General features: G+C 35.2%; 1 protein-coding gene across 2 annotated transcripts in view; it reads right to left on the reverse strand.

Moving 5' to 3' along the window:
- PUX1 (plant UBX domain-containing protein 1) overlaps positions 1-23,375 on the reverse strand; it is a 114,639-nt gene that overhangs the window by 31,682 nt on the left and 59,582 nt on the right. The gene's annotated exons all lie outside the window — the stretch shown is intronic.

Below are 23,375 nucleotides of genomic sequence, written 5' to 3' on the forward strand. Positions count from 1 at the left end.
CAATGGCGTCCAACACCGAACTCAATTTCTTCACTCCAATGATCGAGGAAAACACCAAGATGCCCCTATTATTCTCTGCCATAGTGACACCTCTCTGTGTTGACAGCAAGAATGCTCTCCAACAATATATTTATAACTGTAGAATCAATGGTGGCAGCCAGTGAAAGAATAGACAGCTTCAGCTATAATGCAGACCCAGCTATGAATAACCTTTAGCAGCAGTGGAAATCAAGCAATTAACTCCACTGGAACTCAACTATGCCACTATGAATGACACCCACCTCAACCCTTGTCTGTGAACTGTCATGAACAGCAGATAGCCTGCAAATGGCAATGAACAGCATATTGACTGCAAAATGCAATGAACATCATATAGACTGCAATTTCAGTCTTCAACCCACTGCTCATACCCTCCTCTGTGTCATCCAAGCATAGATATGGTCTTCTTATGCACAAATAATATTCTTTGAGAGTCGCAAACAGATTAATCTCCAGACTGTCATGCAATAGCATAGAGATTGTTAGCTATGAGTGTTTTTGTCCTTAAAAGCTCTTGTAATAAACTACCTAAAGAGCTCACAATGACTCCAAGTTCTCCAGCCAAAATAGCATTTAGCTATAAGGGTTTTTGTCATGAAAAGCCCTTGAAACAAACTCTCCAAAGACCTTACAATATCTCTAAATAACATACCAAATGAGCTCCAGAAGTTTTCTTTTATAACATTCTCAAGAGGTTCCACTATCTTTACCAATCCATGTGGGATTGAATAAATCACCTTTTTAGTCTCTGAAAAATTATGCTCTGTTGTTCTTAATTGTGTTACTAACTACGTTATTATCGGAAGACATGTAGAAGCAATTTTCCAGTACCCTTTGAGGCACCAAAATTCTAAAGAAGCAATTCCATTATTTGTTCCTAAATAACTAATCATTGAGATTGAAAACATCCTGCTTCTAAATAATCTTTATTCTTCAAGCCCTATCGAATTTGTGCATGATATCCCTGTGGTGTTAGTATCTGACCATCGAGTCAATTAGAGTAGTCAGGGTGGATGCTATAATAGACAACCACCTATATCTGGATAACATTTTCTTTTAGATGAGATTTAACCAAAATCACCTTTGGTATTCTTCGCACTGATGATACAAATGTTCAAAAACTCTAAATCCCCATTTAATGCACGACCCCCTCATCCACGTAGTTAAATAACAGTATTGCTGCTGAACATCCTGAAGTGTAATTCTGAGAAAACCTGAAGCCCCGCACCCTAAAGTATCTAAAATAAAAAATGACAAAATCAACAATAAACAGAGATTAAATGCAGGTTTCTCCTTCACAGCAGTTGAAAACAAACACTAAGCATCTTTATTTGACACTAAAATTTCTGGAAAGCAGCTAGAGGGAACCTCCACTAAGGATCACCCAAATCTTGATTCCCTTCCACAATCTTATGACAGAGCACAGACTGTACCTATGTTAGCTGAACAAGTTTTCAGCCAGATTCAGGGATTCAAACTTGGACATTTGCTGAGAACAAAAATTAAAGTGAGCAATAAGAGGCAGATGATAGAAAAAATTGTTTCCAAGTTGCATACCAGAAATTCTCCAACAAGTAAAGTTCATGATTCAGACATGTTAGTGAGGTTTTCACACCATTGCCACAGTGCAAATAGGCACCTCTTTTCGCCTAAGCAGTAGAGTAGATCTCTTATTAGTCTTAGTTTGGTGGTAGCATCAAGGTCTTAAAGTTCATAGGCTAACTTTGACCAATCTATAGGTGTGAGTCTCGTCCGTTGGGAGTCGTGACAATTGAGTTTCAGATTTCACCCTTGAGAATGAAAGCCGATTAAAACCAAATCTTATAACAGAAATCTGAGCAAGGAAGATAAGTTTGAGTTGGAAAAAGAGAAGTTAAGTTGTAAGCCTCAAGTTCGCAGTACAAGTGTAAGAATGAAGAAAATAGGTCACGAGTGATAGACAAATTGTAAATGAAAAGATCAAGTTGAAAGCAAAAGACACTTAGAAAACCTTGACTCTTAATTAAGTCCAAGAGAAGGTCCAAATTGCAACCTCTCTTGGAGTTAAAGAAGCCCAAGAGAAGGTCGGATTCTGACCTGCTGTGGGGCTCCATATCTTAGCCCTTCTTTCACTTTGATAATCCACCAGCACTTGCTTGCTATTCAAACATGAGCAAGTCAGGAACTTATACCAAGGCATGATACAAGTTTGGGGGTAAAACAAAAAACCCATTAAGAATTAGAGAGAAGAATTTAAAACCAGCTTGCTAATTTATTGATGAGAATTAGATGGACAGATTAAGTGAAATCAAATTAGAATATGGAATCCAACTTGGGTGAGCCCAAGAGAAGGTCTGATTCCGAACTCTCTTGGGACTCTTTGTCAAGTCCCTTCCACACTTTGTCCAAAACTTGGATCCAAATGCTGCTAAGTGTAATAATGCAAAGGAAAAGCCATATCAAGGAATTGAAACGTGAATACCTTAGCCCTTCTTTCTTGCACTTTGATAATCCACCAGCACTTGCTATTCAAACATGAGCAAGTCGGTAACTTATGCCAAGGCATGATACAAGTTTGGTGGTGAAACAAAAAAGTTAAAAACCCATCAAGTATTAGAGAGAATAAATTTAAACCAGCTTGCTAATGACACAATTTAGGAAAATGGTCAATTTGTTGATAAGATTTTGATGGACAGATTAAGTGAAAACGGATTAACATAAGGAAAGTTTCAACAACACTAAGTCAACTTTCTGTGAGTGACCAACTTGGGTGGGCCCAAAAGAAGGTCCGATTCTGAACTCTCTTGGGCCTCTTTGTCAAGTCCGATGATGCATTGTGACCATCATTCTCTCATCTCCGCAATCTTGAGAGTCATTGAATAGAGTAACTAAAGAAAGAAACTCACAGTGAGCCTCTCAAGCCTCTGCTAACTCGATAATGAACAGGATCACATCGTGATCCAAAGCAATGACAAAAGATTTCCATATGCACATTTGCAGCTCCTTAAAAATAAAATAGTTTCAAAACTTCCACCAAATTCCATTTAGAAATTCTATGTTATTCCCTCCTGACCACTTTGCATGCTAAATTTCTCAGACAGAAATGGTGAACAGGTCACCTCAAAATGCAATCTACATTTGGACTAGCATGGACTGCATTCCAACCCTGTGTGAGAACGTCTCGACATCCTTCTCCATCGCATCACTTAGCCTCGGAATTGCCATAAGAAAACGTTGTGGGTTTTTTTATGGCACTCGTATGTCCAATGACGAAGAATGCCACAAATAGCTTCTTGATACCCCTCACAAAAATAACACACATGATTTTGACTTGCGAGTGGAGAATGGACACCTCTTGAATCAACTTGACATAGTGACGGGTTCAAATCCTTTCCTCTCCTCTTGAGTCTGATCCAAATGGGCTTGACAGTTCTGGGCTTAATGCTGACAATAAACAATGAGTAACAATCTGAAACAGATACACAGACTAAAGAAGGATTATCTTATTGCTGTTAATAAACTTGGCTCTATTACCATGCTGGTTTTAGTTCAGAAAACAAAGATAAACAGCAATAAGGAATTGTTGAAACAGAAAACATGAACACCAAAAATACCCTGAGAAAAACCCTTCTAGAGTGGAGGGAAAAACCCAGCCACACAACAGAATAATCATTTTGTTGATCATTAAAATTCAAGTGTGCAATGCCCATCGCTTGTTGCAATATATATAACTTAAAGAGACTCTTCACATTCCAATCGAAACAGAAAACATGAACACCAAAAATACCCTAGGAAAAACCCAGCCACACAACAGAATAATCTTTTTGTTGATCATTAAGATTCAAGTGTGCAATGCCCATCGCTTGGTGCAATATATATAACTTAAAGAGAGACTCTTCACATTCCAACCAAAGGTCTCTTCAATTTCTCAAAACGTGACTCTTTATTACAATTACAACTCTTCGTATTTCCATGCCTTAATGCATGTTACCTGACACGTCTTTATTTAATATTACAATTTATCATAAACTTCCTTTTCAGCTGCAGGGGACCATAACGGAATTAACGCCCATAGATAAAGATTTCTATCACAGCTATAAAATCCAACATGGTTCAGGGTAAGCAGTTCTTGGATGATTTGAATAAGGGGAAAATGTGTTATGCTTTGATTCCTAGGAAACCTGAGTTGGGAATAGTTGAAGGAAACTCAAGGAGATTGGATACACTAACAAAGTATGAAGACATCATTTCAGATGATGTGCCTAATGGACAACCACCTGTTAGAAGTACTAGTCATTGCATGGACCTAATTCTTGAAGGAATTTTACCTAACAAAACACCTCACTGAATGACACTAGCGGAGAATGAAGAATTGAATAAACAAGTGCAAGAATTATTAAGGAAAGGTCTGATTAGAGAAAGTTTGTGTACTTGGGCAATGATTTTAGTATTAACACCTAAAGAGAATGGAGAATGGAAATGTGTGCTAAGTCTAGAGCAATCAACAAGATGATGGTGAAGTATATTTTTTCTCTGTTGGTAATGGATGACATCATGGATTGTTTGAGTGTATCGAAGTACTTTACAAAGATTGATTTGAAGAGTAGTTATCATCAGATTGAATTAGAGAAGGTGATGAATGGAATACAACATTCAAGATAAATGAAGGATTGTATGAGTGACCAGTTATGCCTTTGGGTCTAACTAATGCACCTAGTACTTTCATGAGAGTAATGAATGAGGTATTAAAGGAATTCTTCAGTAAATTTGTGAGTGTTTATCTAAATGATATTCTGATTTTTCGTAATGTAAAAGAGGATCATTTGTTGCACCTAAGGCATGTATTGCAGAGTTTACGGGAGGAAAAGTTGTTTATTAATATTAAGAAATGTAGTTTCATGAAAGAAGAGATAATATCTTTGGTTTGTGATTTTAGCAAATGGTTTGTAAATGGATCCTGATTTTAGCAAATGGTTTGTAAATGGATCCTGAAAAATTGAAAGCAATTATTGATTGGCCTACACTAGTAAGTGTAGGAGAAGTTAGATCATTTCATGGATTAGCTAGTTTTTACATCAAGTTAATTACAAATTTCAATTCAGTTTACAGCCCTATGAATGAAACAATGAGATAGAAAGGAATTCAAATGAACAGATGGAGTACAAAAGAGTTTTGAGTTGGTGAAGCAAAAAGTGACAAACAACCAATGTCCACCTTATCAGATTTCAAAATTTGAGTAGTCAAGTCAATTAGAAATGAAATGGATTAAATTCTTGCAAAGTTATAAGTTTGTGTTGAAACATATGAGTAGATATTCAAACAAGGTAGCTGATGCATTGAGTAGAAGAAGGAATTTGTTGACAGAGATGGGGCGTGGAAGTGCTTAGATTTTGAAGAATTGAAGAGTTTGTATTAAGCAGACCTTAAATTTGCAAAACCATAGAAAGCTTGTAAGGAACCTCTTGTGGCTAACCAAACCAAGTGGCTAGATTATTTCATACAAGCTGATATGTTGTTCAAGGGAATTCAATTGTACATACCTAGAAGTTCAATGAGGGGGAATCTGATTAAGAAAAAGCATAGAAGACTATCTGAACACTTGTTGATAAAACAGTAAGTTTGGTAAGTGAAAGGTATTATTGGCCTCAAATTTATAAGGATGTACCTAAGTTTGTTCAAGGTTGCAAAGTTTGTCTAGCTAAAGGTAGTAGTCAGAATGTGGGTTTGTAAACATCTTTACCTATGCCTAGAAAACCTTGGGAGGACAATAGAAGGGATTTTGTTTGGAGGTTGTCTAAGACATTAAGACATAATGATTTTATATTCCTGTGGTGGTAGATAGATTTTCTAAAATGTTGCATTTAATAACTTGTAAAGATTTCAGATGCAATGCATGTAGCTGAATTTTTTTTCAGGGGAACTGTGAGATTTCATGGGTTTCCAAGGAGAATAGTTTTGAACAGAGGCAGTGAGTTATTGGCTATTTATGGAGGGAACTCTGGACAAAAATGAAAACAGACTTGAAGTTTAGTTCTACTTTTCATCCACTAATTGAAGCACGAGATTGTCATGGGCATGAATCCTAAGGAATTTGTAGAATTAAGGGATCTTAGTCATGAAGAGAGGAGTGGTGAAGCAAGGGAATCTGCTATATGAAGTCATTACATAAGGAGGTTAAAAATCATTTGCAGTAGATGAATCATAAATATAAGGAGAAGGCAGATAGGAAAATGAGACATAATAATTATCAAGTGGGAGATGAAGTTATGGTTCATTTGAAGAAAGGACGATTTCCTTATTTAACCTATAGCAAGTTTAGGATGAGAAAGTTTGGACCATCTAAGATCTTGAGGAAATTTGACTCAAGAATGCTTATGAAGTTAAATTACCAGAACATATGGGCATATCTATTATGATAATAGATAATCGTCTATTATTAGTTAATGGTAATCTATTGTAAATATCTAGTTAGCTTTAGTTAGTTGTAGCTTTTTTAACTTTCTCTGCTAGAATAGAATGTTTCTATTCTTTACGATCTTTTCCTAAGGGAACATCATTTTATTATTTTGTATATATTGACCTTTCGGTCTCTGTTAATAATAAGCAAATATTTTCCAATTACTTCGTAATATAGTATCAAATTGTTGATGTTTGTACCATCAATCAGATGTCATATGAGTTGACATTCAAGAAACCATTATTTACTGTTAAATCCCAATTTTTGCCCTAAAATTTTAAACCAATTATAGCTGTTGAACCAAATTATTTCTTCATGTTCATGTGAAATGAAATTAGTTAATTATAGCCGCCGTTGTTATAACATGTTAGTTATAGCCGTTGCTTATTCCTTCATGATCATGTGAAATTGAATCAGTTAATTATAGTCGTTGTATCGATTTAATTATCATATGAAAGTGAGTTAGTTAATTATAGCCATTGTATCAATTTATTCATGATCATGTGAAATTCAGTCAATTAATTATAGCCGTTGTACATACATAATGAACAAGTTAGTAAATTTGTCATTGATGAAATTCCTAATGGTTACTTGATGATTTTTAATTAGCAATTTATAAATCTTGAATTAAGGTCTTCGCGAGAATGTTGTTCTAAATGATTGCAGGATGAAGACTGAAGAGAGAGGGGAAGCATTGCAAAATGTGGTCATCGGAAGGGGATGGTTGAATGGTCCAATCATTAGAATCGACAAGTTTGACCTAAAAACCATCTTGGCAAGGTTACTAGGACTTGCCAACATAGTTCATGGTGGAACCGCATGAGCTACAAGTAGAACATCATAATAAATAATATAAAATAAACGTCAATTCTTACCTTTAAAGAATTATCAAAGATAATTATTATTTTACTTTCTCAAATATGATTAAAAATAAATAATAATAAGATGGCACCATTACATTATAAAATTAATAATCCAATGGTGTCGCCCTATCAATACGTACATTTAAGCATAGTTAAAAATAAATAAAAACAATAATAAAATAATATTTTTTCTTTTTAAAAGAAACCTTTCATCTTCTTTCTTTTTCCTCATTTCTTTCTTTTCTTTTAGGTCAATTTGAGAGAACTCGAAATGAATCTTGTAACTGTAGGTAGCCGTAGAGACAGGCTCCTCTATAATATGAATCTCTTTAGTCATCTGTCATTAGTCCTTTCTTTATTTTTCTTCTTCTCTCTTTCGGCTTCTACAACTTTTGGAAATCGAGTTCTTTCTGAACCATCACTGTGTTGTCTGAACCTCATCCTGATTATATTTTGAATTCCAATTCGAATCCATATCATTCACTGCGAATTGCAGAGCAAGACTAGCGGGTTACATCAAGCACAGACCCATCTCATTATTTGGAGAGCCACGTAAGATATTGTCAACTCATATAACCATTTCTTTTCCTATATATGTTAAGAATGTAGGATATAATCCGTGAGTCAGCAGTATTGAAAATGTTCTTCTTGGCATTAGTAAGTGGTAATAAAAACCCGTTGCATATAAGTCTGTCGCTTACCATTATGAAGTCTGTTGTTTCCTATTATCAAGTCTACCGTAATCATTCTTTTAAAAAGGTTATTCGATTTACTTGCAGTCTGTCATAGTCAGAGGAGAAATGTTTTTTTTTTTTTCTATAAACATACATTGCATAATATAAGTTTGATGATCTTTCTTTATCCATGTACATATCCGAATATGAATACTCTAAATCACTTAAGTTCAATGACTAGAAGATTGTCATCCTATTGGATATTAATCACAACTTGATATAAATTCAAGCAACTGATATTGAGCAACTAATCACAGTACACTAAGGAATTCACCTTGCTAAAATACCAAAATATGGTGAAGAAGGTGTAAAATATCATGAGAAATTAATCTGAAGGCGCCAAGGAATGACCGGCTTGATGGCCTGAAATTGGTGAGGAGGTGTGGAGGTAACTGCAAAAACAAAAATGATATCAAAATTAAAAATGAATAATAAAATAAATAATGCATTAGCTCATGCATGTTCCACTCATGAAGTTGTCAAGCTGAGTGGTGGAGATTGAGTTGTAAACCCACATTTGAAATCCTTGGCCAGGGTGGAATTAGGCAGATTTGCCAAAACAAGTGATCTATGTTGTTGTCCAGACGCTTCAGTTATTTTGTCGAATAACTGTTGGGACCTCAACCCACCTGGATACTGTGATAGCTAGATTAGTGAACATCCCAAGCTCGACCTCAGGGTAGGGAGGCCATTCTATTAATTAGAACATGTGGGGATAAGTAATGGTCCGCAGTTGAGAGGTTAAGCCTATGTAAATGCTTCTCCTCTCGCCAATGCCAGGGCTTGGACAACGAATAAAAGAAGTCTCACAATTTTCATCGTATGTTCTTTTCACCTTAAATGTATGGTATTTTACTTCAATTTGAAAGTTATTTACCTGACAAGTAGTTTCTTATTAAGATAGTTAAATGATCATTTAAGTATCTCCAATATATTGTCATTTCTTTTCATAGAGTATTTGCTATTTAAATTTCGGGAATGGAATATTAGAATTTGTTAAATGAATACATCTAATATTTTCTTCTGCTGGTTAAGTTAGTCACTTGATAACATCTCATTTTGTATTCTTGATATTTCAATTGATAATAGATTTCTTTTCAGTTTAAAAATAGTTATTGGAAATCTTAGTCATGTGAATAGAGATAGAAATCAGTTAGTTTAAACTAAAAATTGGTTAGTGAAAAAACGTATGTTACATTTACATTGAGGTGATATGTTATTCATATTGTGTATGAATCTTTTTTATCCTCTCTAAGCTAAGAGGGAGTGTTAATATTTGATAGCTTTAGTTGGATAAACTATAGGGCAAATATATATATATATTAAATATATGAGATATTTATTTGTCATTATATTAATTACATTCTAATAAATAGACATGTCTATCCATGCTTTATCCTATATTAGAGAAATGGCTGCCATTTGGAAAACACACACCAAACATTATGGCAGTGTTATTACATTTGCAGCAAATCTGGAAAACCTTAAAAACCTTAACATGATACCAAAGACAAGTTGCAAATGTAAGAGAGAATGAGGAGATATTCGACATATAAAAGCAATTAAACAAAAGATGGCAGCGATATACAATGGTCTGATGTGATTGAAAGTCACATGTACAAAAGCGTTCATTAAAAGGCACCTGCGGGAAAGATTGTCGATATTGGGTGAAGATTTTCCTAGATCAATATACGAAAGTTGAATCAGGGATATGTAAGTACAATCTGTCTAGTCTATATGAGTCTGAGTAAATTAGACAGGGGACCATTCCTTCAAATTACTTGGCTTGCATGCTTGAGATGTCTATTGTTGTGGATGAATCTTGGATGCCAGTCTCTATTCTCGTTGATTTATCTCCTTGGCCCAATTGGATGCTGAAAAGTGTTGTGCTAAGTTGAGATGTCAATGTTGTTATTGGAGAGAGGCTTGCATGGGAGGTTGTTTCCTGCATGGAAAAGGATCCGCTGCCATGTTGATTGAAGGGCAGAGAGGAATAACATTAGGGGACTAAATCTGATATAGAATCTTGGTTCAAGGAAGCCCTAAACAAATTAAGATGATGTCATCAATGTCATTGATTCCTTAATTTTGGAATGAATGTCGATACAGATATTATAATTTCCTACGCAGGGGTGTGCCTGTTGATACACATAGTAGAGTAAATCTTGCTCACTAAGAGGCAGGGGGATCAAACAATACATTATCACCGCAAATAAATATTTGGCATGAATATTGTCAATACATCCTATATATGGCTTGAATATTTCTTTAGTGTTGACCTGGCTTGAAACGATTTGGACAGGACTTGCAACCCTAGTCAGAAGGTCACCAAACTGAGAAAATTAGAATCTCCCTCCACAATCTCGTTACATTGTTTGGTGGGCTCACGATGGGGTCTTCTCACTACTCTTTACTTTCGAGTAGACTTCACATGTTCAAAGCGATGCATACTGTGGATCCCATGCAACCATACTTTGCACAGAGGGTGCATAAGGAAGATTAGAAGGTCTTGGCACAGTTCATTGGTGGCCATGCAAAAGATGAATCCGCACAATCCCTATGTGGCCACGTAGAAGGTGGATCCATCAAGGAAATCACAGCTCGCACTTAGGTTCGTATATAAGAAGGAATTAAAAGGAAGTATGGATCAAACTTAAACAAGTATTGACCACTTCCATATAGTAATCAACCAACTTCTAAGGGATTTAGTCTAAGCATAAAGACCATGACTATACAAGGTAAAATGAGGTATGCAAAATTATTATTTGAAAGTAGCTTTACTTTATGAAAAGGTTAAGTGTATATATATATATATATATATATATATATATATATATATATATATATATATATATATATATATATATAAATATATATATATATAGCTTTAATAAATTGATCGCATTAAATTTTTGTGGTAATATTATATTAAAAATATAAAGATATATACATAGAGAATGTATATATGCATATATGTTCAATGTGAATATATATATATATAAACAAGATATGTTTCATGATTAAACATTATTTTTAGTTATATTATATGAGATAGTATAGCTGGAAAAATATATGGGGATTATATAAATATATAAAGTAATAATATGTGAAGCCATAGATTAAAGATATATACTTCGTATATTGAATACATGCATATATGCATTCAATATTCAAAGTATATAGTTAAATTACATCTTTATCTATGTTATTGAAATGATTTTATGTCATTATGCAAACTATTTATTATTGTAGTCTCTCTCTCTCTCTCTCTCTCTCTCTCTCTCTCTCTCTCTCTCTCTTATTTCTATAAAACCCATGTGCCTTGATCTTTTCCTCCGAGAATGTTCTTGCAATGAAAAGAGGGAGATTGAGATTTAGAGGGAGCTTGACATTTTATTATGAGTAACCTTGAAAGAAAGGAAGCGAGACAGAGGATGTGATTTGGTCATTTTTTGGTGATCTTGTTCTTATTTGATTCAGAGGGATTAAACCATGAAAATGATATGAGATCGGAATACAAGAAACAAGTTAAAAGGACGCAGGTCCTATGAGCATAAGAAGCATCAGGTCCCACACATGTATTTAAGGTGGAACGAAGGATGAAAATTGATTCATGCGTTATATTTCCTATATGGGCTCACCTTATAAATCAAAATATTAGAAACACAAGGACAAAAGCATATGGAATTCAGATTCAAAGGGAGTCTCTTCAGAGGTCTAAATGTCGATTAACTCGAGCTTCAGAGGGAGCAGATGGGTTCAGTCATCTTGTGACATCTCAATCATAGTGATTGAGAGGAGTTTCACTATTGAAGGTGAAACACTTATGAGGTAAACTTGATTTAATTAATTTAATTGATTATTATACTAATGATATAATTTTAATGCCTTATGGGCCCTGTGTAAATCATGAGGAAGTGGTGACTTAAAAATGATTATCACTTGTATTTGTTGATGTTATTGAAAGATGAAAATCTTACAATAACTTATTCTTCTATCATGATAGACATCGTATGATGGCTGAAGAGGATCACTATAGATTATGAATGTTCCTATAGTAAGTGCACATTGCCTTTGAACAATTTTGATTTATGGTGAATATCATGAGGCTTGATATTCTTGGTCAAACCATATCTCTGATATCATATGAGATGATATCTAAAACTAGGTATTGTTGGTTCCCAAAACCGCAGATTGGAATCCTACGAGCCTTGCCCGCTCGATGTTGGGATATCCAATTGGTTAAGGCCAACTTGACGAAACTGAACAACACGGTCCGAGTTCCCTACACTTTAGGCTCTGCAAAACTGAGGCGGGTGTACCTAATCCTGGATGAAACACTTAGATCCAAGACACTTAAAACAGATCAATTAGAACGAGAATGCAATAAAAGTTTTCCAAATGGCAAGAAATATAGGAAAACTTTAAACTTGCAATAGATTAATGCAATAGATGAATATATCATTTCTTCAATGGAAAGAAATGAAACATTTGCCAGCATATGGATTATGGATCAGGAGTAAAAGACCAGTGCCTACGGGCAATCAGAGTCAACATTATCAGTTGAAACCAGTGTAACGGGACTCGCCGAGTCAACCTCGAACTCGGCGAGTCAGAGGCAGAGTCCACCTTTCTGAGGCAGACTGCCTCCTGACTCGAACTCTGCCAAGTCCTGTCCGAGTCCACTCTAAGTCGGCGAGTCCCGATGCCATGACTCTTGCCAGCGGGTAACAAGTAAAAAGGCAAAAAAAACATAAAATGCTTTGTTTAATTGGATTTTTTTGGTTTGTATAACATGTTATTGACCTAAAAAGGTCATTCCACCATTTGCTTGTGCTCACAAGAGAGAGGAAAGAGTTAGAGAAGAATATTGGAGTTTTGAGAGAGAAATCAACAAACCGGTTTGCTCTCCCGTATTGATTGCTAATGGTTTGTGCATCTTTCTAGCTTGCATTAAAGCATTGAGAGGAACTTGAGGGAGCATTTGGAAGAGGTTTCTAGAAACTTGCATTTCCATTGTTTGTGCAAATTTGAAGAGGTAAGCTACAAGTTGTTGTTGCATTTCTTTGTGTTATTTTATACTATGTTTTAAACTTTTACATTCATATTTTCTAAGTATTTTCACTTCTCATTTTGTTTAAATTTGTTTGGTCTCTACTCTCTACTACTAGTCTACTATTTTTTTACTTCTCATTTTGTTTACATTCATATTGCAGCAGGCTGACAGCGAACAGTAACTTATTGAAATTTGATATAATGTCTCAACAACAAGGTGAGGGAAGTGGAAATAGGCCTCCATTTAACCCTAATGCAAACTCAAGTGCAATAGCAAGGGATAGGGCTTGGAAACATGCCATCCCGGGGCACAAAAAGGGAGTTGTTACATGTTGGCATTGTGGTCTGGTATATAATGGGGGAAGAATAAATAGATTGAAGTATCACTTAGCACATATACCTAGACATGATACTTAAAAATGCAAAGATGTACCCCAAGATGTTATGCGAGACATCCAAACTCTTCTAGAGGAAAAAATGGAGCAAAAAGAATTGAAAAAGAAGCAACATGAAGAAATGGCACAACTAGCCGGAGCCCAACAGGGGTCTTCTAGTTTTCGCTCTCCATTATCCACTGCTCCACCTACGGATACCACTGCTTCTACGAGTGTGAGCATTGGGCCTCGCATTCGTAAGCAAAAATCGACACTTGATTCTATGTTTGCTCCACGCACAGCTCCAGGTTCACAGCCATCGCTTGAGGGCATGGGTTGTAACAAGGATAAACATAATTATGTAAAATTGGCACTTGGGGACTTTTTCATCTACAACAACATTTCATTCAATGCAGCAACGTAATTATTTATGTAAATTTAAATTTAAGTCTTCTCTTGCTTTCAAAGTTACAAGTTTCAACTTTCAACTTTCAGCTTTCAATAATATGTTTATTTTGTTTATTTTAATTTGTATTTTGTTTTCAAATTTATTCATAATATACTAATTTGTTTAACTTTAAATTTTATTCTATTTGTTTTAGGTCCCCTTATTGGCAAATTGGAATCAATGCTGTTGCTGTTTGTGGTCCGAGGTTCAAAGCCCTTAGTGCTGAAGAGCTAGGAGGCCCTATTTTGAACCAAAGGGTGGCTGATGTACAAGTTGAAATCACGGAGCAGCGTGGGGTGTGGAAGAAAAAAGGTTGCACCATCATGACTGATGGTTGGACTAATAGGAGTAGAGCACTCCTCAACTTTCTTGTTTCTTCATCTGGTAAATTGTAATTGTACTTAGAGTCTTAGACATTAAAAATTTAGAAGTAGAACTTGTACTTAAGTGATTAAGTTTATAAATTTTGAATTTATAAATTATGATTCGTCATTAATCATTATACTAATTTGTTTCTTTTTCTTTAGGTGCCACGGTTTTTTTGAAATCCATTGATGCCTCGGGAAAAACAAAGAATGCTGAATATCTTTGTGGAATAATGGATGAAGTGATAAAGGATGTAAGTGAGGAGAATGTGATGCAAATAGTTACTGATAATGCAACAAATTATGTTGCTGCAGGAAAGCTTCTTATGGAGAGACACCCTCACCTATTTTGGACCCCTTGTGTCGCTCATTGCATTGACCTCATGTTAGAGGATCTTGGTAAACTCCCTTGGATCAAAAGAGTTATAGAGCGAGGAAGGAGTGTATGCAAATTCATATATAATCATACATGGGTCCTCAACCTCATGAGAAAACACAATGAGCAAAGGGAGTTGTCTCGTCCAGGGGTCACTAGATTTGCAACCAACTTCCTCACATTGAAATCCTTGCTTGATTCAAAGGGAGGTTTGAGACGTATGTTTGTTAGTGAAAGTGGCTTGCATCCTCATATGCAAAGACCACTGCAGGGATTGCTGCAACTGATCATATTTTTGACGAGCCCTCTTTTTGGACACCTATTGCTAATATTGTGACGGTAATTTTCCTTTTTGTCCTCATTTCAACTTTATTTTGTTTATGAAATTATGTTATAAATTATTGTTCATTTTTTAAAGAAAAAACTTAAAGCTGATTATTTTTTTTCCAACTTTCATAATGATTGCAGTTTGTAAAGCCGCTTATTGTTCTCCTACGAACAACTGATGGAGAGAAGCCCTCAATGGGCTACATTTATGAGGGCATGGATAGGGTGAAGGAGGCCATTCACACTTTTTTTGCAGGGAATCGAGATAGGTATGGGCCTATATGGGATGTCATTGATAGACGATGGCACAATCTACTTCACAAGCCTATACATGCAGCGGCCTACTTCCTTGATCCAGCATACCAGTTCAGCCCACATTTCAAGGCTAATGATGAGGTGTGGAGTGGCCTCTACGATGTTATAGAGAGAATGTCACCTAATTCAGCAGTTAGCACAGATATAGTCCGTGAGATTGAGCTATTTAAGAAAGCTCAAGGGGACTTATTTGCACGAGAGTTGTGCAAAAGAAATAGGACAGCATTGTTGCCTAGTAAACACTAAAAATCTTTGATTCTACATCCTAATTTCTAATAGTAATTCTATTACAATCTTAATTTGATAAATTCAAAGCTATTGATATGATTCAAAAATTTCTTGTTTCAGATGCATGGTGGGAGATGTTTGGCACAAAGGTGCCAAATTTACAGAGGATTGCGATTCGCATCTTGAGCCAACCATCTAGTGCATCAGGATGCGAACGTAATTGGAGTCTTTTTAAGCACATACACTCAAAGAAGCACAATAGGTTGGCAGTGCAAAAATTAAATGATCTTGTCTTTGTTCACTACAACCTTCGCCTTCGCCATAGACAGATCCTTGGCACCGATACAACTCCAATTGTATTAGAGAATGTTGATCCTCATGCAGAGTGGAACACAGAGGTGGATGATCCTATCTTCAGTGATGAAGATGTGGAGTGGGTAGATCAGGTGGATCGAGAGGCTGAGGCAGTAGCAATGGTAGTTGAGGAGGCTAGAGCACGAGGACACAGAGTGGACCCTGAGGCTAGGAGTGATGGATCCCAAGCTGATGACGAGGATTATGTGCGTGAGGAGGATGATGATGATGAGGATGAGGAGGAGGTTCAGGGTCAGCCTCAGACATAGGCAGAGAGGATGGCTCTAGAGTCTTCCATGACTTATCTTAGGTGCACTCATAGGAGGACATAGAGGATGGCTCTAGTTGTTATTTCGATAAATGTTTTGAACCTTTGAATTTGATACCATGGATTTTGTAATCCATAAATGTTGTAGACATTTGAGTCTTTGATATTGGAGTGACACTATGTTTATTACTTTATAGTTTATAACTTTATATTGTGGTTATTCAGTTTTTTTCTTTCAAAAATTCGCTTTTATACTTATCTGATCTATGCAAAATTGTGTATGTGTATTAAGTAAGTTCTATTTATATCAATTATTGTGTATTTGATGTTAATTGACTAAAAGATGCAAGAAACAATCTTAAAATCCTTAAAAATCTTTGGATTTCATGAGTTTTTCAATTTTCCGAGTCCTTGCCGAGTCCGGTCGTCAAGTCCGAGTCCAAGTCGGATTTTGACCTTTCTGAGTCAGAGGCGAGTCCGAGTCTCGTAACACTGGTTGAAACGTACAACTTTATAAAGTTCAATATATTAAACTATAAACAATTTTAATAATTCAAATGTGACAGATCAATTATATAAACGCAATTTAAATTAGTCTAAAATGAACCTTAACTCCTGCGGAGACAAATTAGACATAAATACGAAAACAACAAAATATTTCACAATATTTACGTTTATCAAAATTAAAGTGCAATAATGATCCAGTCCACTTATCCAAATATTAAAGTATTTATAGAAAGTAATAAAAAACACTTATAAAGGACACAACTTAATAATAATTAAAACTCTAACGCAAAAAAAATTAAATAAATACTTCTTACAAATTGTGCCGGAAATAAAAATTATACGTAGAGAGTCTAGAGACACTCCTCATGGATGATCAATCTACTACAAATTTTCAATCCTGGACTCGCATATAAATTTGCTCGATAATCCAAAACCCAGAAGCTTTGTTCAATTGCTCATTTCTCCGCCAAATAAATAATATAATATATCATTGTACATAGGATAGATAAAAAATTTAAAAAATAAGAATGAATATATTGTCTATATCCTCCTTTGTTTTTTACATCTATATTTATAGGGCAACAAGGGGTATCATTAACCATCACAGCCTTTTGCAACAAATAACCGATCATGTAATTTTAACATAATTATGATTTAATAATGATCGGTTTTTTCATGCTTTCCACTTACTATATGATAGCCAATTCAAATTTAATAATTGTTAAAGAAACCAAATCACTAAAGCTCATATCTGCGTAGGCTTTACTGCACGTTGTAGCTTCTTCCGGATGATGACAGGTATACTTCTGGGCACTTGAGTGCGGGAATACACAGACAAGGTGACTTGCGCCAAGCTCTTCTTTGTCACTCGAGGCCTCCTGCCCACGCAAATAATCCTGCACCAAAAAAACCAGAAGTTTAATCAGATATAAAATAATCAAAACTACATCCCTTCTCCTTGCGTTTTCCTTTCTTTCGACTTCATTCCAAACAATATCAAGGTGCAGGTATTTTGATGTCATGAATGACAATGAATCGCAATGGTGGAAGCTTTCTTTACGCGGGTCTTTCTCCATCACGTGAAGCTTCATCATTTTATGTCCACGTAGATTCTTCCTCCAAGCGTGTACTCCTTGTCTGGGTTGATTGATATGCGGATACATCTCTCATTAGGTACTGGACTTTTGACACCTTGAATAACAGTAACCTTCAGCGTGGTTTGCACAACAATTTTTATGATGCCTTCTCCTTCCGCACAGGCTTCACTCCGTTCCAACACTCTCTGTAATTTGATTTTCTTTCTCCCACGTGCTCCTCAGATATCATTCAGACTTTGTCTAGATGTTGCCGAACGCATATGTCTAGACCTTTGAAGTTTATCAGACCTTCCTGTATGTCTATATCCAACTTCTTTGGTGTTCTCTGAGTGTGATTATAACCCATTGTCTTCCGTTTTGTGACTACAGACACCACTGCATCATTTTGTAGAGGCTGGACATAAAGCATTTGATTTGTTTCTCGACATTTTAGTTATTTCTGCAGATTCATTGCTTTATTTTGAGACCACTTCACTGACCATATCACATTGAACTTAGTCCTTGAGACTGTAAAGCACACTCAATTGCAGATACCTGATGCTTTTAATCTCTTCGAAATGCTTGATATTACTAAAGTATTTATTTCCCCTTTCTAATATCCTTTTAATACTGTTGCTCTTATTTCATTAACTGATGCTTGCATATCTTTAGTATTCAAAACTCTATATCATAGCTTCAAGAAGGGGCCTTACTGAGGATTCATAGACCAGTATATACAACTGTACCTACTAGCATTGATGGCAGATGCTTCAATTTGAAATATTTCACTTGGCACAATTGACTGATACAGCCAATTCCTTGGCAAATTCTGCCCAATCATTATCTGATGTTTCTTTATGACACAAAATATCATGCTGCAGTAATGCTTCAACTCATCATTGATGGACACGTATACTGCTCCATGATTAAGCCCAAGTATGTTAATTAGAATTCACTGCAAGGATATATGAAATCAGTAATATTTGGCTATTAAACTATCTATGTCAAGCGAGGCCTGCATACAAACATAAATATCTGAATCCCCTTTTTCTCGAGATTCATATTTGTTCATTCTTCATGATAAAAAATGGAGACTATAATTTTGGTCTCCATCAGGTATCACTTGTTAAGTGATTCCTTGTATAACGAGTTAGGTGATATGTAAAACTATCACTTGTTAAGTGATTCCTCGTATCATGAGTTAGGTGATATGTAAAAATGGGTATCATGTGTTAGGTGATTCCTCATATCACGAGTTAGGTGATATGTAAAACTAGTTATTATATGTTATATGATACTTCATATCTTGTGTTATGTAATCACAAGATACGTAATATGATTATACCGTTTGTCTTCCCTAGCTAAGAGGGAGTGTTGATGTTTGTAGCATTGATCAGATGTTAAATGAGTTGACATTCTAGAAACCATTATTTACGTTGAGGTAATACGTTATTCATATTGTGTATGAATCTTGTTTATCCTCTCTAAGCTAAGAGGGATTGTTAAAATTTGATAGCTTTAGTTGGATAAACTATAGGGCAAATATATTTTCTATATGTGTGTGTGTAAGAAATATTATATATATATATATATATATATATATATATATATTTGAGATATTTATTTGCCATTATATTAATTACATTCTAATGAATAGACATGTCCCGTGAAGAGACATGTCTATCCATAGTTTATCCTATATTAGAGAGATGGTTGCCATTTGGAAATCACATACCAAATATTATGGTAGTGCTATTACATTTGTAGCAGATCTGGAAAAACCTTAACACAGAGCCAATGCTTCAAAAAAAATTCAAAATTTTCATAATTTCTCTTGAAATTATCTGCTCTCAATTTTTGAAATTATTTCTAATTACGGTATAGGGTTTCCAGACCTTTGAGAAACTCCTCTAATCTCACCTAGTTCTTGGCTAGGGTTTGAGAATCTGAAAATCGCAAATTTGTAGGTCATTTTTTCTACAACTCGTATTGGCAAATGACGACTAGATATTTTTTGCAAAACAATTCGGGATTTCCTTTGGTCGTCTGCAAATCGCGACTGGATGTTGTTGCAAAGCAAAACGAGATTTTTGTTAGTCGTTTGCAAATCGCAACCTAAAACTCGCGAGCCTAGTCTGGTCAGATGAGATTTGGTGACATTTTTGCTTGGTGACATTTTGTCTCTACCCTTTGCAATTCCACACATGCAACTAGCTACCTCTAATCAAGGTGTGATCACAGAGCTCACGCCCAAGCAGAGTTGTTTCTCCTTGTCTTTGATCACTGCTCGTGCCTCCAAACACTCTTTGTGGTGTCGTTTTTGCTCCCCTTAGCCATTGACAACCTCAGACTAGTTGTGTGTGACCACAAATTGGGCATCTTTCTGCCTCCAAAACACCATTTTTCTACAAATTCAACCATTAATGGCTGCCAACTATGGTTTTCTTTGAAACCCTAATTTTTTAGCTTGAGAAAATATTTTGATTTCAAATTCTTGGTGGGTTTTTCAAGAGCTCAACTAGGTTGTCGTCCAACTTTTCTAGGTGCCTCGATTTTCATGCCTCAATTTTCGAGCAAGCGGATCCAGAGGACGACACCATATTCCTTTTGAGTTTTTCAAGCCCTCTTTTGGATCACTCTACAAAGTTTTTGGGTCTTCTATATTTTGCCTCGAAGAACGTGCCTTCACAGATTTTCATGTCTTTTCATTGAAAAAAATGCTATGGCATCTCTGACAAACATTCTGCTTGAGCACAACTCCAAATTCAATGGTCGAAATTATGGCACTTGGAAGCAATGAATCATCACAATTTTTGAATATTGAAACACCGATCAACTTGTTCTGGGTGTTATGAAGCGTCCGACTACTTGTCCTGATCAAGATACATGGGATCTGAATAATCGAGATGCAGTGATGCTTCTCAAATTATCCATGGCTGATAATTATCTTTCTCAAATTCCATCCGACAAGACAACTGCCAAGATCAGGACACATCTCAAAGGTCTTCATTAGACTTCTAACAAAAGCAGAGCTTTCTTTCCGAAGAACACTCTATTTTCTATTGTCATGGATGAGCGTGATGGAACTCTAAAATTTTGGCAAATTTACAATCCCAGATATCATGCCAAAGGGAAAATCTTTAGATCTTACCCACTACTTATATTCAAAAAGTATGCTTCAAAGCATTAAAAGTCATCAGCAGGGCAGTTATAAGTGGTTCACAGAGAATTAAAGAAAGAACAAAAAGACAAACAACAACAATCCATTAATGGCAAGAAGGATAATACAATGGTTTGAGAGATAGTGCAGTTGGAACAAATTGATCATGTACAATAAACATATTTATATAAACATAGAAAGATTGGATTCCAAATTACAAAAATCAGTGACAGTTAGATGAAGATTAAACAGAATACCTCATAAAGCAACTCCAATATGGAAGACTAATACAATGCAAGCAGAAAGGGATAATGATAGTGAGCAAACGCCACTAATTAGCAGTAATCAATAGATATGCTTATACAATGATTATTCATATATTGCTTGATATGTTTCAGGAAGAGCTTGCAAATATAAGAACATGATATAGTGATCAAAATGGGAACTTATTGTGTTGTTAAGAACAGTTTAGTTCTCCAGAGACTCCTAATTCAAAAAAATTAAGTAGCAGTAGTATAAATGGTATCTTAGCATCCATAGCTGACAGTTATATAGCAACACATATTTCTGCTACCTACAGAATGCTTCTCCTAATCCAGAAACGAATGTAAATCTGACACATAATAGGTGGTAAATGATGCACATATGGAGGTTACCAGATACAGTTCTATATTGAAGCAAAAGAAGGAAGATTGTCCCAAGTATAGACTGCTGTATGCATCCCTCATTTTATAAGGAGATATTGCTCAATTTGAGACCTTTATGAGTATGCTCCACAGTGAAATAATATTCAGACATTTTATCAGACAGGTTGGACGCAATTATCATGTAGTCATCTTTGCACATATGTAATTGGTACACAACCAAACTGGCTGAGGATTTTTAACTTCAGAGAATAAATATTAATTACTATGAAGATGTCTGGTGTGATTATAGTGGTTATAATGTTTCTGAGTATGGAATCATGCCTGAATTAGGATTAATTATTACCACCATAGTGATAAAGGATGAGTGCTTCGATCAGGATGGTAAAGATATATATATCCCACTCACAGTACCAAGTGTGGAAGAATTTTTAAGTGCACAGGTGCCATTAGAAGATACAGATGTGGGATCTTCAGTGTCACAAGTCATGTTACAGGCAGAATCGGAAGTTCTGAATTATTTAGAGGCAATCTATTATTATTTCAAACCTTGAGAGCCGTCTAAGCATAAAATTTGTATTGTTGTTGTCATTCATCTCATATCTAACAATAATGTGTTCCTCCGCAGGTCTGAAGATGCTCGCAGAAGAAAAATCTATGTAGAAGCAGAATTTGGAATTCATGGCAAAAACCAGATATGAAGTGAAGTATTGATGTTTGTAGATGGAAAATGCCAAAGCCCCGATAACAAAGGTTAAAGATTCTTTTGTGAAAACAAGGAGTTGCAACAATATCAAAGAGGTCAATTTGCCCATTTAGAGAAGCGTTGTGTTATAAATCGCAAGATGAAGGATTTCTTGCGGACCTGGAGTATGGAATATTGCGAGCATGTTATGATCGTTCCTTAATCCAAATCTTGATCAACGTTTATGCGTTCCAATAACTGGAGAGATTTGAAGGCCACCTATATCATTGCCCGTGAAATTTTTTTCATTTCAGATTATATGAAAATGGTCATGTAGTGTTGGCTTTAATCCCTTAGAATAATACCAAATCATAAATTAAAAGCTCATGCTATATAAACAAGTATTTAGTTATTTGTTTTGAAGCGGTGTGTCATTTGGAAATAACCATGTGACCCATCATTCTCTATAAATAGGAGATTGAAAGCAAATGAAGACATATAATTCATACATATACAAATTTTTACATACCCAAGTCATATATGCTCTATGATATATTTTATTCTTTCATTGGTAAAGAAATGAAGTTTTGAACTATGCTTTTGAATTCCAGACTATTGAATAAATATATTCATATGCAATTCTAGAGTCAAACTGTATCGGATGGATCATCCATAAGGAGTGTCTCTAGTACAATTTTATTTCTGGCATGATCAGTAAGAAATATTTATTTTATTTTATTTGCATGAAGCTTTAGAGTTAAAATATTATATAGTTTCGTCCTTTATAATTATTATTTTTTATTTTATAAATAATTTATATGATAGATAAGTGGATAGGATCGATTGTAGCATTTTAAAATCAAAAGATATTGAGAAATATTTAATTGTTTCCGAATCTATGCCTAGTTTGTCTCCCTACCACAGGAGTTAAAATACATTCTAGACTATTTTAAAATTGTGTCCATATATTTGATCTATCACATCTTGATTACTAAATTGTTTATAATTGATGTGCGTAGAATTTTATAAAGTTGTACGTTTTAAACTTATAATACTGACTCTATCGCCCTTAACACTGGTCTTTATATTTTTAATAATTCACACTCCATACGCTGGCATTC

The sequence above is a fragment of the Cupressus sempervirens genome, chromosome 9 (assembly GCF_028749045.1).
Source record: "Cupressus sempervirens isolate cs-2001-9-10 chromosome 9, ASM2874904v1, whole genome shotgun sequence".
In the NCBI taxonomy this organism is placed as follows: domain Eukaryota; kingdom Viridiplantae; phylum Streptophyta; class Pinopsida; order Cupressales; family Cupressaceae; genus Cupressus; species Cupressus sempervirens.